At 45.6% G+C, this 11,948-nt stretch overlaps 1 non-coding gene across 1 annotated transcript; it reads right to left on the reverse strand.

Moving 5' to 3' along the window:
* Window positions 1–10,871: 10,871 nt before the first annotated feature.
* Window positions 10,872–10,944, reverse strand: TRNAR-GCG (transfer RNA arginine (anticodon GCG)). The gene has a single exon. It is a non-coding gene; the product is annotated as a tRNA-Arg (tRNA).
* Window positions 10,945–11,948: the final 1,004 nt, after the last annotated feature.

Consider the following 11,948-nt stretch of genomic DNA (forward strand, 5'->3'; position numbering starts at 1 on the left):
TGGAATTAGTCGTGAAAATATATCCATCACAAAACATTTTCCTTAATCAATTGGCTCATAGCATAACCAATCTGCAAGTATTTCATCCGAAGATGTATCTCTCAGGAATTTTAATTAAATAAGTCATTTATAAATCAACGAGTTAATTTATTAAATGATTAATCAATAAATCAATATTTTCCTTGACAGCCACATCACTTGGTCAGTGTCATGTCCAAATATCAGCTTCCTTACTCAAAAGGTGCCTGAGTTAATGTAATGTAATTACTGTAATAAGATTACTGCAATTACTGTAATGATTACTGTAATTACTGTAATTACCGGAACTGTAATTACTGTAATTACCTCAGGTAATTACTGTAATGTAATTACTGTAATGTAATAAGAAATGTAATTAATTAAATAAGTACTTCATTAATCGTTAATAATGAAATAATTCCTGAATTCTCATTCGATTCACTTGACATTCGAATGTCCCCAAAACGTTGGAGCAAAACGTTGCAACAACGAAAGTGAAACGTTGTAGCGACGTTGTGGAAATGTTAGCAAAACCCAACATTTGAATGTTCCCATTCATTCCAACAACAAGTTCCAACAACAAGTTCCAACAACAAGTTCCAACAACAAGTTCCAACAACAAGTTCCAACAGCAAGTTCCAACAGCAAGTTCCAACAACAAGTTCCAACAACAAGTTCCAACAACAAGTTCCAACAAGTTCCAACAGCAAGTTCCAACAGCAAGTTGCAACAACAAGTTCCAACAAGTTCCAACAACAAGTTCCAACAACAAGTTCCAACAACAAGTTCCAACAGCAAGTTCCAACAGCAAGTTCCAACAACAAGTTCCAACAGCAAGTTCCAACAACAAGTTCCAACAACAAGTTCCAACAACAAGTTCCAACAAGTTCCAACAGCAAGTTCCAACAGCAAGTTGCAACAACAAGTTCCAACAAGTTCCAACAACAAGTTCCAACAACAAGTTCCAACAACAAGTTCCAACAGCAAGTTCCAACAGCAAGTTCCAACAACAAGTTCCAACAAGTTCCAACAACAAGTTCCAACAGCAAGTTGCAACAACAAGTTCCAACAAGTTCCAACAACAAGTTCCAACAACAAGTTGCAACAACAAGTTCCAACAACAAGTTCCAACAACAAGTTCCAACAAGTTCCAACAGCAAGTTCCAACAACAAGTTCCAACAGCAAGTTCCAACAACAAGTTCCAACAAGTTCCAACAGCAAGTTCCAACAGCAAGTTGCAACAACAAGTTCCAACAACAAGTTCCAACAACAAGTTCCAACAGCAAGTTCCAACAACAAGTTCCAACAACAAGTTCCAACAACAAGTTCCAACAACAAGTTCCAACAACAAGTTCCAACAGCAAGTTCCAACAGCAAGTTCCAACAACAAGTTCCAACAAGTTCCAACAAGTTCCAACAGCAAGTTCCAACAGCAAGTTACAACAACAAGTTCCAACAAGTTCCAACAACAAGTTCCAACAACAAGTTCCAACAACAAGTTCCAACAGCAAGTTCCAACAGCAAGTTCCAACAACAAGTTCCAACAAGTTCCAACAACAAGTTCCAACAGCAAGTTGCAACAACAAGTTCCAACAACAAGTTCCAACAACAAGTTCCAACAGCAAGTTCCAACAACAAGTTCCAACAACAAGTTCCAACAACAAGTTCCAACAACAAGTTCCAACAGCAAGTTCCAACAGCAAGTTCCAACAACAAGTTCCAACAACAAGTTCCAACAGCAAGTTCCAACAGCAAGTTCCAACAACAAGTTCCAACAACAAGTTCCAACAACAAGTTCCAACAACAAGTTCCAACAGCAAGTTCCAACAGCAAGTTCCAACAACAAGTTCCAACAACAAGTTCCAACAGCAAGTTCCAACAGCAAGTTCCAACAACAAGTTCCAACAAGTTCCAACAAGTTCCAACAGCAAGTTCCAACAGCAAGTTGCAACAACAAGTTCCAACAACAAGTTCCAACAACAAGTTCCAACAAGTTCCAACAAGTGCCAACAACAAGTTCCAACAACAAGGTCCAACAACAAGTTCCAACAATTACTTTCATTTGCTATAGCAGCCCTTGTATGGGCTAAATGTAAAAAAGTATTAATCCCGTGTAATCCATCGGATTCTAAAGGTGTGTCTTTATCCTTCATCAAACTTCTCTTCTGCTTTTGTCGTTCCGCATGATCATATATCTGTGTATCATTTGCTGGTGTTGCGTTTTGTTCCCTCATTACCCCAAAATAATCCATACAACACAGAGTCCCCACTACCAGAGAACCCATTCCTAGGATAAATATCACCATTTTCAAGGAGTATCTGAAGTAGAAGTCTCTGGTTTCCCTTGATTTGTCGGCTTGTCTTGATACGGTGTTTCCCTTTGTCCCACCTGTATCCATCTGTAAAACATGTGTCTGACTATCATCTTTATCTCTGTTTGTCTCTATGTCTCTCTTTCTTTCTTTTTCTGTCTATCTCTCTCTGTCTGTCTCTCTTTCTCACTTTGTCTCACTCTGTCTATCTCTTTTTGTCTGTCTCTCTCTATGTGTCTGACTACCATTTTTATCTCTGTTTGTCTCTATGTCTCTCTTTCTTTCTTTTTCTGTCTATCTCTCTCTGTCTGTCTCTCTTTCTCACTTTGTCTCACTCTGTCTATCTCTTTTTGTCTGTCTCTCTCTATGTGTCTGACTATCATCTTTATCTCTGTTTGTCTCTATGTCTCTCTTTCTTTCTTTTTCTGTCTATCTCTCTCTGTCTGTCTCTCTTTCTCACTTTGTCTCACTCTGTCTATCTCTTTTTGTCTGTCTCTCTCTATGTGTCTGACTCTGACTATCATCTTTATCTCTGTTTGTCTCTATGTCTCTCTTTCTTTCTTTTTCTGTCTATCTCTCTCTGTCTGTCTCTCTTTCTCACTTTGTCTCACTCTGTCTATCTCTTTTTGTCTGTCTCTCTCTATGTGTCTGACTATCATCTTTATCTCTGTTTGTCTCTATGTCTCTCTTTCTTTCTTTTTCTGTCTATCTCTCTCTGTCTGTCTCTCTTTCTCACTTTGTCTCACTCTGTCTATCTCTTTTTGTCTGTCTCTCTCTATGTGTCTGACTCTGACTATCATCTTTATCTCTGTTTGTCTCTATGTCTCTCTTTCTTTCTTTTTCTGTCTATCTCTCTCTGTCTGTCTCTCTTTCTCACTTTGTCTCACTCTGTCTATCTCTTTTTGTCTGTCTCTCTCTATGTGTCTGACTATCATCTTTATCTCTGTTTGTCTCTATGTCTCTCTTTCTTTCTTTTTCTGTCTATCTCCCTCTGTCTGTCTCTCTTTCTCACTTTGTCTCACTCTGTCTATCTCTTTTTGTCTGTCTCTCTCTATGTGTCTGACTATCATCTTTATCTCTGTTTGTCTCTATGTCTCTCTTTCTTTCTTTTTCTGTCTATCTCTCTCTGTCTGTCTCTCTTTCTCACTTTGTCTCACTCTGTCTATCTCTTTTTGTCTGTCTCTCTCTATGTGTCTGACTCTGACTATCATCTTTATCTCTGTTTGTCTCTATGTCTCTCTTTCTTTCTTTTTCTGTCTATCTCTCTCTGTCTGTCTCTCTTTCTCACTTTGTCTCACTCTGTCTATCTCTTTTTGTCTGTCTCTCTCTATGTGTCTGACTCTGAGTATCATCTTTATCTCTGTTTGTCTCTATGTCTCTCTTTCTTTCTTTTTCTGTCTATCTCTCTCTGTCTGTCTCTCTTTCTCACTTTGTCTCACTCTGTCTATCTCTTTTTGTCTGTCTCTCTCTATGTGTCTGACTCTGACTATCATCTTTATCTCTGTTTGTCTCTATGTCTCTCTTTCTTTCTTTTTCTGTCTATCTCTCTCTGTCTGTCTCTCTTTCTCACTTTGTCTCTTTGGTCCATTCGCAAAGCCAAAACGAACGACCTGCGAGTACGGTGACCATACCTTGGGACCCCCTTGTCCGATTAATTTCAAACCTTGACAAATTTTCCATTCCTTCCCTTCCTGATCTTTCGTGGCATCTCTGCCATTTAAAATCCCATATTTTGTGAGCGTGCCGAATCAGTAAGCATCACCCCTTCTATGAGCCTCGACCAGAGGGTGGTTGTTACTCACAAACACCATTTCCTGTAATTATCTCTCACTAGGGCATGCCCGTACTATATATATATCTAAAATTATATCCCCCGCCGAGCAAGTCGCTGGCTCCAAGTCGAGTGCTTTGAACAAAAAAAGTACTCTAAACGGTGGTTTTTTATTCAACCGTGAAGCATGTCTCAAAGGCTTCTTGATGGACCTGGACAAAATTTGATGCAATTTTTTTTCTCAATCGCCATCTTTCATCATAATTCTGGACCGGCATGAGGGGGGTTGTCTGTCATGAATTTATAGGCATGGCGGGAAAACTGAAAAAAATTATTTATTTAAAACGGGTGTACACGATTGTACACGTGTACGGACGGACCTTACCGAACCGGCAAACAAGTCGCTTCATGCACATCAGTGGTGCGTTTCTTCGTGGCGCGTGTCAGAATTACACAGCGCAGGAAAAATACGTATTTACAGAAATCGTTAAAAAAAAACTTGGATAATCGCTAAAATCGTTGTGGCCGGTGTACCATATTGGAAATATATATATATATAAATATCAAGTTCCATTTCCCGGTTCCCTGTCGCTCGCCGAGCGCCGATCAAGTCAAGTGCTTCGAACAAGTGCAAAAAAGTAGTACTTTATCCGTGTGCTGGTGGGTAAACGAGTGTACCGGCCTTACACGTCCTGGAAGCAGATCGTCCCATGGTGCACTCATGGCACGATCTTGCTCCTAGTTCATGGTAAGGCTTTTAATAACCAGCGTAAAAATACGTATTTACAGAAATCATTTAGAAAAAACGAATAAATTGCTACAGTCGTTTATCGAAATCCCATTCGTGATGGCTCACGCCACCTATATCGCGGCATCGGTGCGCTTCACGAGCCGACTTGCCCGCAGACCAGAGTAAGGCTCTTAACACCCAGCGTATACCGTACGTATATGCAAGCACACGAATAATAGAATCATTTAAACCGTTCCATCCGTGACTTTTTCCTTGGACGGTCGTGACAAAAATACTTTTACACTCCTTGGATTACCTACGGAATGCAAGTCCCACACACCAAATCCTCCATCTTCAGAATTCATATTTCATAATGGACAGATCCCCAAGACGTCATGCTTACATGCTCACCTTGGCGACGTCCACTCGAAATTTCAGCGGTGCCTCCATATTGTCGCGGAAGTGGAGGGTGAGACTCAAGACGCCAATGGTCGGAAACAGGTTTTACAAAAGGTCACAACTTTATTAACTGGTTATTCACTTGATTCCATTTACCAAATAATACCGCATTATTCAATGGCTGAGATTAACTCTTTTCCATGGTCCTTTTCGTTCGGCTGATGTTCCTCCGCCATGGTCCCGTTCGTCAGAGCTCCTCGCAGCAAGTCCTCCCGACTCCAGCCGCAGCTCCCGCTTATATGGACCAACTCGACTTAATCCTCTGTCCGCTGAACTCGTAATCTCCTCTCCGCCGACGTCACCGGTCGCCTTCCTGGCGCCAGCTAGCCCCCCCCCTGCTGTGAGTTCCTTTTATCAAACAATAGGGGGGTGCTCCAGCCTGGGGCTGTGACCAGGTGTTTCAAGAGACCATCATGTTCGTGCACATTCCTAACTCATTTACAAACCCGTCCCCCACAGAGTTTGCATGTAAAATGCATCTGCTTTGTTACTAGGTCAACCAATAAGTTACCAGTGCCAATTAATAAGTTACACTGAATTACACTTCCACAACCTCCTATCACCTCTTTCTGAACCCTGCTGAACCTCCTCTGACCTCTTTCTGAACCCTGCTGAACCTCCTCTGACCTCTTTCTGAACCCTGATTGACCTCCTACGACATCTTTCTGAACCCTGCTGGACTTCACATGACCTCTATCTGAACCCTGCTGGACTTCACATGACCTCTATCTGAACCCTGCTGGACTTCACATGACCTCTTTCTGAACCCTGCTGGACCTACTGCGACCTCTTTCTGTACCCTGCTGGACCTCCTATGACCTCTTTCTGAACCCTGCTGAACCTCCTCTGACCTCTTTCTGAACCCTGCTTGACCTCCTACGACATCTTTCTGAACCCTGCTGGACTTCACATGACCGTGCCTTTTCACTGATGGTCTGCCAGTCTTCGTTGGTCGAAGTTGCAGATCCCAGTGTACTTCAGGAAGCATGGGCGAGCTTTCGCAGGCAGCCGGAACAAATGACAAATTCCTCCTCCAACCATATTTGAACGTTGGGCCTGGCCAGCAGGTTCGTGAAAGACTTGAGCCCAGCTTGACCCTCGTTCCGATGGCGGTGATACCTTGGGTTTCTCTGTTCCTCAAGGAAGTAGAACTAAAAAAGCAGGTTTGGAACGGGAAGATGACGTAATCTGTTGCCAAATCCTTGACGCGAGGGTCGCGACTGTATTTTAAAGAGGTGACCAAGGTTACTCAATCGTCACCAAGGGGTGGACTACCACTCCAATGAATTCGACTTCAGGAAAATATGTTGAAGAAGCAAAGCGACCACGCGACTTCATTAAATATTGCTAAAAGTGAAGTCAAAATCAGTTTTGAGCCAGGTAGGAGTCGAACCTACAATCTTCTGATTCGTAGTCAGACGCGTTATCCATTGCGCCACTGGCCCATGTGACTATTAGCTATCACTCCTACTGATATGCTTTAGTGCTGCAATAATGAGTGATCAACGTAAGGGGTCTCCGGTTGTCGCAGACGTGCACGTTCCTGAGCCACGCGCACAAAGGCCTCTGACAAGTACTCGGAATTGCAGCTGAACACAAATGAATGCACCAACTTTTCTGAACCCTGCTGGACTTCACATGACTTCTTTCTGAACCCTGCTGAACTTCACATGACCTCTATCTGAACCCTGCTGGACTTCACACGACCTCTATCTGAACCATGCTGGACTTCACATGACATATATCTGAACCCTGCTGGACCTACTGCGACCTCTTTCTGTACCCTGCTGGACCTCCTATGACCTCTTTCTGAACCCTGCTGAACCTCCTCTGACCTCTTTCTGAACCCTGATTGACCTCCTACGACATCTTTCTGAACCCTGCTGGACTTCACATGACCTCTATCTGAACCCTGCTGGACTTCACATGACCTCTTTCTGAACCCTGCTGGACCTACTGCGACCTCTTTCTGTACCCTGCTGGACCTCCTATGACCTCTTTCTGTACCCTGCTGGACCTCCTATGACCTCTTTCTGAACCCTGCTGAACCTCCTCTGATCTCTTTCTGAACCCTGATTGACCTCCTACGACATCTTTCTGAACCCTGCTGGACTTCACACGACCTCTATCTGAACCATGCTGGACTTCACATGACATATATCTGAACCCTGCTGGACCTACTGCGACCTCTTTCTGTACCCGGCTGGACCTCCTATGACCTCTTTCTGAACCCTGCTGAACCTCCTCTGACCTCTTTCTGAACCCTGATTGACCTCCTACGACATCTTTCTGAACCCTGCTGGACTTCACATGACCTCTATCTGAACCATGCTGGACTTCACATGACCTCTATCTGAACCCTGCTGGACTTCACATGACCTCTTTCTGAACCCTGCTGGACCTACTGCGGCCTCTTTCTGTACCCTGCTGGACCTCCTATGACCTCTTTCTGAACCCTGCTGAACCTCCTCTGACCTCTTTCTGAACCCTGCTTGACCTCCTACGACATCTTTCTGAACCCTGCTGGACTTCACACGACCTCTATCTGAACCATGCTGGACTTCACATGACATATATCTGAACCCTGCTGGACCTACTGCGACCTCTTTCTGTACCCTGCTGGACCTCCTATGACCTCTTTCTGTACCCCGCTGGACCTCCTATGACCTCTTTCTGAACCCTGCTGAACCTCCTCTGACCTCTTTCTGAACCCTGATTGACCTCCTACGACATCTTTCTGAACCCTGCTGGACTTCACATGACCTCTATCTGAACCCTGCTGGACTTCACATGACCTCTACCTGAACCCTGCTGGACTTCACATGACCTCTTTCTGAACCCTGCTGGACCTACTGCGACCTCTTTCTGTACCCTGCTGGACCTCCTATGACCTCTTTCTGAACCCTGCTGAACCTCCTCTGATCTCTTTCTGAACCCTGATTGACCTCCTACGACATCTTTCTGAACCCTGCTGGACTTCACATGACCTCTATCTGAACACTGCTGGACTTCACATGACCTCTATCTGAACCCTGCTGGACTTCACATGACCTCTTTCTGAACCCTGCTGGACCTACTGCGACCTCTTTCTGTACCCTGCTGGACCTCCTATGACCTCTTTCTGAACCCTGCTGAACCTCCTCTGACCTCTTTCTGAACCCTGCTTGACCTCCTACGACATCTTTCTGAACCCTGCTGGACTTCACATGACCGTGCCTTTTCACTGACGGTCTGCCAGTCTTCGTTGGTCGACGTTGCAGATCCCAGTGTACTTCAGGAAGCATGGGCGAGCTTTCGCAGGCAGCCGGAACAAATGACAAATTCCTCCTCCAACCATATTTGAACGTTGGGCCTGGCCAGCAGGTTCGTGAAAGACTTGAGCCCAGCTTGACCCTCGTTCCGATGGCGGTGATACCTTGGGTTTCTCTGTTCCTCAAGGAAGTAGAACTAAAAAAGCAGGTTTGGAACGGGAAGATGACGTAATCTGTTGCCAAATCCTTGACGCGAGGGTCGCGACTGTATTTTAAAGAGGTGACCAAGGTTACTCAATCGTCACCAAGGGGTGGACTACCACTCCAATGAATTCGACTTCAGGAAAATATGTTGAAGAAGCAAAGCAACCACGCGACTTCATTAAATATTGCTAAAAGTGAAGTCAAAATCAGTTTTGAGCCAGGTAGGAGTCGAACCTACAATCTTCTGATTCGTAGTCAGACGCGTGATCCATTGCGCCACTGGCCCATGTGACTACTAGCTATCACTCCTACTGATATGTTTTAGTGCTGCAATAATGAGTGATCAACGTTTGGGGTCTCCGGTTGTCGCAGACGTGCACGTTCCTGAGCCACGCGCACAAAGGCCTCTGACAAGTACTCGGAATTGCAGCTGAACACAAATGAATGCACCAACTTTTCTGAACCCTGCTGGACTTCACATGACATATATCTGAACCCTGCTGGACTTCACATGACTCCTTTCTGAACCCTGCTGGACTTCACATGACCTCTATCTGAACCCTGCTGGACTTCACATGACCTCTCTCTGAACCCTGCTGGACCTACTGCGACCTCTTTCTGTACCCTGCTGGACCTCCTATGACCTCTTTCTGTACCCTGCTGGACCTCCTATGACCTCTTTCTGAACCCTGCTGAACCTCCTCTGACCTCTTTCTGAACCCTGATTGACCTCCTACGACATCTTTCTGAACCCTGCTGTACTTCACATGACCTCTTTCTGAACCCTGCTGAACTTCACATGACCTCTATCTGAACCCTGCTGGACTTCACACGACCTCTATCTGAACCATGCTGGACTTCACATGACATATATCTGAACCCTGCTGGACCTACTGCGACCTCTTTCTGTACCCTGCTGGACCTCCTATGACCTCTTTCTGAACCCTGCTGAACCTCCTCTGACCTCTTTCTGAACCCTGATTGACCTCCTACGACATCTTTCTGAACCCTGCTGGACTTCACATGACCTCTATCTGAACCCTGCTGGACTTCACATGACCTCTTTCTGAACCCTGCTGGACCTACTGCGACCTCTTTCTGTACCCTGCTGGACCTCCTATGACCTCTTTCTGTACCCTGCTGGACCTCCTATGACCTCTTTCTGAACCCTGCCGAACCTCCTCTGATCTCTTTCTGAACCCTGATTGACCTCCTACGACATCTTTCTGAACCCTGCTGGACTTCACACGACCTCTATCTGAACCATGCTGGACTTCACACGACATATACCTGAACCCTGCTGGACCTACTGCGACCTCTTTCTGTACCCTGCTGGACCTCCTATGACCTCTTTCTGAACCCTGCTGAACCTCCTCGGACCTCTTTCTGAACCCTGATTGACCTCCTACGACATCTTTCTGAATCCTGCTGGACTTCACATGACCTCTATCTGAACCATGCTGGACTTCACATGACCTCTATCTGAACCCTGCTGGACTTCACATGACCTCTTTCTGAACCCTGCTGGACCTACTGCGACCTCTTTCTGTACCCTGCTGGACCTCCTATGACCTCTTTCTGAACCCTGCTGAACCTCCTCTGACCTCTTTCTGAACCCTGCTTGACCTCCTACGACATCTTTCTGAACCCTGCTGGACTTCACATGACCGTGCCTTTTCACTGACGGTCTGCCAGTCTTCGTTGGTCGACGTTGCAGATCCCAGTGTACTTCAGGAAGCATGGGCGAGCTTTCGCAGGCAGCCGGAACAAATGACAAATTCCTCCTCCAACCATATTTGAACGTTGGGCCTGGCCAGCAGGTTCGTGAAAGACTTGAGCCCAGCTTGACCCTCGTTCCGATGGCGGTGATACCTTGGGTTTCTCTGTTCCTCAAGGAAGTAGAACTAAAAAAGCAGGTTTGGAACGGGAAGATGACGTAATCTGTTGCCAAATCCTTGACGCGAGGGTCGCGACTGTATTTTAAAGAGGTGACCAAGGTTACTCAATCGTCACCAAGGGGTGGACTACCACTCCAATGAATTCGACTTCAGGAAAATATGTTGAAGAAGCAAAGCGACCACGCGACTTCATTAAATATTGCTAAAAGTGAAGTCAAAATCAGTTTTGAGCCAGGTAGGAGTCGAACCTACAATCTTCTGATTCGCAGTCAGACGCGTTATCCATTGCGCCACTGGCCCATGTGACTACTGGCTATCACTCCTACTGATATGTTTTAGTGCTGCAATAATGAGTGATCAACGTAAGGGGTCTCCGGTTGTCGCAGACGTGCACGTTCCTGAGCCACGCGCACAAAGGCCTCTGACAAGTACTCGGAATTGCAGCTGAACACAAATGAATGCACCAACTTTTCTGAACCCTGCTGGACTTCACATGACCTCTTTCTGAACCCTGCTGAACTTCACATGACCTCTATCTGAACCCTGCTGGACTTCACACGACCTCTATCTGAACCATGCTGGACTTCACATGACATATATCTGAACCCTGCTGGACCTACTGCGACCTCTTTCTGTACCCTGCTGGACCTCCTATGACCTCTTTCTGTACCCCGCTGGACCTCCTATGACCTCTTTCTGAACCCTGCTGAACCTCCTCTGACCTCTTTCTGAACCCTGATTGATCTCCTACGACATCTTTCTGAACCCTGCTGGACTTCACATGACCTCTATCTGAACCCTGCTGGACTTCACATGACCTCTATCTGAACCCTGCTGGACTTCACATGACCTCTTTCTGAACCCTGCTGGACCTACTGCGACCTCTTTCTGTACCCTGCGGGACCTCCTATGACCTCTTTCTGAACCCTGCTGAACCTCCTCTGACCTCTTTCTGAACCCTGCTTGACCTCCTACGACATCTTTCTGAACCTTGCTGGACTTCACATGACCGTGCATTTTCACTGACGGTCTGCCAGTCTTCGTTAGTCGACGTTGCAGATCCCAGTGCACTTCAGGAAGCATGGGCGAGCTTTCGCAGGCAGCCGGAACAAATGACAAATTCCTCCTCCAACCATATTTGAACGTTGGGCCTGGCCAGCAGGTTCGTGAAAGACTTGAGCCCAGCTTGACCCTCGTTCCGATGGCGGTGATACCTTGGGTTTCTCTATTCCTCAAGGAAGTAGAACTAAAAAAGCAGGTTTGGAACTGGAAGATGACGTAATCTGTTGCCAAATCCTTGACGC

The sequence above is a fragment of the Myxine glutinosa genome, chromosome 9 (genome assembly GCF_964187855.1).
Source record: "Myxine glutinosa chromosome 9, kmMyxGlut1.1, whole genome shotgun sequence".
Classification (NCBI taxonomy): Eukaryota; Metazoa; Chordata; class Myxini; order Myxiniformes; family Myxinidae; genus Myxine; species Myxine glutinosa.